The sequence below is a fragment of the Calypte anna genome, chromosome 20 (genome assembly GCF_003957555.1).
Source record: "Calypte anna isolate BGI_N300 chromosome 20, bCalAnn1_v1.p, whole genome shotgun sequence".
NCBI lineage: Eukaryota > Metazoa > Chordata > Aves > Apodiformes > Trochilidae > Calypte > Calypte anna.
In genome coordinates, this window is record NC_044265.1 from 15,112,258 (window position 1) to 15,116,476 (window position 4,219).

General features: G+C 52.1%; 3 long non-coding RNA genes across 3 annotated transcripts; all 3 read left to right on the forward strand.

Annotated features, from left to right (window-relative positions):
- On the forward strand, positions 1-270 carry LOC115599471. The gene is made up of 3 exons (XR_003988443.1): positions 1-19; positions 108-163; positions 233-270. It is a non-coding gene; the product is annotated as an uncharacterized LOC115599471 (long non-coding RNA).
- A 1,470-nt stretch (positions 271-1,740) lies between these two features.
- Positions 1,741-2,010, forward strand: LOC115599470. The gene is made up of 3 exons (XR_003988442.1): positions 1,741-1,759; positions 1,848-1,903; positions 1,973-2,010. It is a non-coding gene; the product is annotated as an uncharacterized LOC115599470 (long non-coding RNA).
- A 1,471-nt stretch (positions 2,011-3,481) lies between these two features.
- On the forward strand, positions 3,482-3,751 carry LOC115599469. Its single transcript, XR_003988441.1, has 3 exons — positions 3,482-3,500; positions 3,589-3,644; positions 3,714-3,751. It is a non-coding gene; the product is annotated as an uncharacterized LOC115599469 (long non-coding RNA).
- Positions 3,752-4,219: the final 468 nt, after the last annotated feature.

The following is a 4,219-nucleotide window of genomic DNA, read 5'->3' on the forward strand; positions in this document are numbered from 1 at the left end:
AGATGGGTGAGAGGCTGAGGTAAAGGGGTAGGAGTTGGACATCACAGTGGGCTGCCTGTCGTTGGAGGCACTACCTCAGCATGTGCCTTTTGCTTTCACTTTTGCAGGTGCCACAACCATCCTTGGAGGGACAAAGACACACATTTAGGAGCGGTTGGAGAAGGTGAGATGGTGGTGGGCTGGGTCAGCCATGTATTTTACGTCGGGTCCCTTAAATGTTTTGTTTTTGCAGGCGCTGTGCGTGCCACCTTTGGAACCGGATCGGCGTTGATGTTGAGCCGAGTTGGTGGCGAGGGGTTCATGGGGCTGGTGACTTCTGATCAGCAGAACAGGAACTCTTTCTCTTGGCGTTTCGGGTGCCCCAAGCAATGGTGGCAATGGCGTTCAACTCTGGAATGAGAAGGTGCGTGGTATACCACGGGGCTTCCTTGAGGAGGTGAGTGCAGCGGAAGTAGCTTGTGTTGGCTTAGGTGGGACTTGTGCCAGCGCTCTTTGTGATCTGTGGGTTGTTTTTCCCTTTTTTACGTATAGGGGATGAGGAGGAACCGTGCGACTGGAAACACATCCCAGTCAGACACTGCGGTTTTCATTACTGACCGTGGCTTTGTGCTGCTGTCGCTCTTGAAGATAAGTTGAGGGCCTAGGGTGGGGGGGGAGGGGCTGAGCAGCGGAGTTGAGGTTGGGAATTGCAGGTGGTGTTTTGAAGTGAGTGTAGGGGAGAGGGCTGTCTGGGAGCGGCCCCCTTTGGGTGGGTGAAGGGAACAGGTTACTTTTCCAGTGTGATTCCAGCAGGGGCAGGGCAGCTCCAGCCTTGATGTGTGGGGTTGTGTGTTTTACGTTGTCCGTCTTTATTGTCTTAGAGCTTCCTCAGGCCTTGATGGTCCTCTGTGTCCTCACAGTCCAGAGCAAGTCCTGCATCTTGGGCATCATCCCTGGAAAGCCTTTCCTGCTCAGCACATTGCAATCAGCAGCGTGTTATTCCGCACGACGAGTCTAAATTGCGGATCGGTCTCTTGACTTGGAACTTTCTTGATTGTCATCTTCTTAATCATCATCGCCACCTGCACCAGCATCATCTTTGGTCGTGGATATTCCCAGAGTGGGACTTTGTTCCCCGCATCCTTGCGTCTTCAGGTCTTGAAGCCTGGGTTCTTTGGCATCCCTTGATTCAGCCCCTTGTTTTGCCGTTGCATCGCTGTAGGTCTTCTTGCCAAACAGTCTTGGATCCCAGAGATCTTCTTCTTGCTCAGTGTTCTCTTGAGATCAAGTCTTATGATTTGCAGGGCTGTGTCTGGGCTAGGTCTGAGTATTTGGCTTGGAGCTGCTCTTCCCAGTGTTTGTTGGAAGAGTCGTAAGTGAGTAGTTCATGTGTTGGGCAGTGTTCCAGTGACTTGTGTATCACTGTTTTTCAGATCCCGTGTGACAAGGATGTACATGAAAGAGCAGAAGAGAAGAGCGCCATCCAAAGGTTAGTTAGGGTTTGGTGTTGGACTGGAGGTCCCTCTCCTGGCTACCTGACCACAATTTGGTTTGTTCTCCTTTTGAAGGTGAGAGCAGCCGAGGAAGCAGAATATCTGTTCCAGAGGTGGCTCTGGCAAGGTGAGCAAAGTCTGGTGTGCAGAAGGAGCAGTTATTTCTCAGGTATTTTATTGCTGTTGAAGGCATTGGCGTCGCCTGTTTTTTGTGTTTTCCAGGTGTCCTCCGAACCTACTTTTGGCCCCCACAAGGATGGCAGGCAGCAGATGGGTGAGAGGCTGAGGTAAAGGGGTAGGAGTTGGACATCACAGTGGGCTGCCTGTCGTTGGAGGCACTACCTCAGCATGTGCCTTTTGCTTTCACTTTTGCAGGTGCCACAACCATCCTTGGAGGGACAAAGACACACATTTAGGAGCGGTTGGAGAAGGTGAGATGGTGGTGGGCTGGGTCAGCCATGTATTTTACGTCGGGTCCCTTAAATGTTTTGTTTTTGCAGGCGCTGTGCGTGCCACCTTTGGAACCGGATCGGCGTTGATGTTGAGCCGAGTTGGTGGCGAGGGGTTCATGGGGCTGGTGACTTCTGATCAGCAGAACAGGAACTCTTTCTCTTGGCGTTTCGGGTGCCCCAAGCAATGGTGGCAATGGCGTTCAACTCTGGAATGAGAAGGTGCGTGGTATACCACGGGGCTTCCTTGAGGAGGTGAGTGCAGCGGAAGTAGCTTGTGTTGGCTTAGGTGGGACTTGTGCCAGCGCTCTTTGTGATCTGTGGGTTGTTTTTCCCTTTTTTACGTATAGGGGATGAGGAGGAACCGTGCGACTGGAAACACATCCCAGTCAGACACTGCGGTTTTCATTACTGACCGTGGCTTTGTGCTGCTGTCGCTCTTGAAGATAAGTTGAGGGCCTAGGGTGGGTGGGGAGGGCTGAGCAGCGGAGTTGAGGTTGGGAATTGCAGGTGGTGTTTTGAAGTGAGTGTAGGGGAGAGGGCTGTCTGGGAGCGGCCCCCTTTGGGTGGGTGAAGGGAACAGGTTACTTTTCCAGTGTGATTCCAGCAGGGGCAGGGCAGCTCCAGCCTTGATGTGTGGGGTTGTGTGTTTTACGTTGTCCGTCTTTATTGTCTTAGAGCTTCCTCAGGCCTTGATGGTCCTCTGTGTCCTCACAGTCCAGAGCAAGTCCTGCATCTTGGGCATCATCCCTGGAAAGCCTTTCCTGCTCAGCACGTTGCAAATCAGCAGCGTGTTATTCCGCACGACGAGTCTAAATTGCGGATCGGTCTCTTGACTTGGAACTTTCTTGATTGTCATCTTCTTAATCATCATCGCCACCTGCACCAGCATCATCTTTGGTCGTGGATATTCCCAGAGTGGGACTTTGTTCCCCGCATCCTTGCGTCTTCAGGTCTTGAAGCCTGGGTTCTTTGGCATCCCTTGATTCAGCCCCTTGTTTTGCCGTTGCATCGCTGTAGGTCTTCTTGCCAAACAGTCTTGGATCCCAGAGATCTTCTTCTTGCTCAGTGTTCTCTTGAGATCAAGTCTTATGATTTGCAGGGCTGTGTCTGGGCTAGGTCTGAGTATTTGGCTTGGAGCTGCTCTTCCCAGTGTTTGTTGGAAGAGTCGTAAGTGAGTAGTTCATGTGTTGGGCAGTGTTCCAGTGACTTGTGTATCACTGTTTTTCAGATCCCGTGTGACAAGGATGTACATGAAAGAGCAGAAGAGAAGAGCGCCATCCAAAGGTTAGTTAGGGTTTGGTGTTGGACTGGAGGTCCCTCTCCTGGCTACCTGACCACAATTTGGTTTGTTCTCCTTTTGAAGGTGAGAGCAGCCGAGGAAGCAGAATATCTGTTCCAGAGGTGGCTCTGGCAAGGTGAGCAAAGTCTGGTGTGCAGAAGGAGCAGTTATTTCTCAGGTATTTTATTGCTGTTGAAGGCATTGGCGTCGCCTGTTTTTTGTGTTTTCCAGGTGTCCTCCGAACCTACTTTTGGCCCCCCACAAGGATGGCAGGCAGCAGATGGGTGAGAGGCTGAGGTAAAGGGGTAGGAGTTGGACATCACAGTGGGCTGCCTGTCGTTGGAGGCACTACCTCAGCATGTGCCTTTTGCTTTCACTTTTGCAGGTGCCACAACCATCCTTGGAGGGACAAAGACACACATTTAGGAGCGGTTGGAGAAGGTGAGATGGTGGTGGGCTGGGTCAGCCATGTATTTTACGTCGGGTCCCTTAAATGTTTTGTTTTTGCAGGCGCTGTGCGTGCCACCTTTGGAACCGGATCGGCGTTGATGTTGAGCCGAGTTGGTGGCGAGGGGTTCATGGGGCTGGTGACTTCTGATCAGCAGAACAGGAACTCTTTCTCTTGGCGTTTCGGGTGCCCCAAGCAATGGTGGCAATGGCGTTCAACTCTGGAATGAGAAGGTGCGTGGTATACCACGGGCTTCCTTGAGGAGGTGAGTGCAGCGGAAGTAGCTTGTGTTGGCTTAGGTGGGACTTGTGCCAGCGCTCTTTGTGATCTGTGGGTTGTTTTTCCCTTTTTTACGTATAGGGGATGAGGAGGAACCGTGCGACTGGAAACACATCCCAGTCAGACACTGCGGTTTTCATTACTGACCGTGGCTTTGTGCTGCTGTCGCTCTTGAAGATAAGTTGAGGGCCTAAGGGTGGGTGGGGAGGGGCTGAGCAGCGGAGTTGAGGTTGGGAATTGCAGGTGGTGTTTTGAAGTGAGTGTAGGGGAGAGGGCTGTCTGGGAGCGG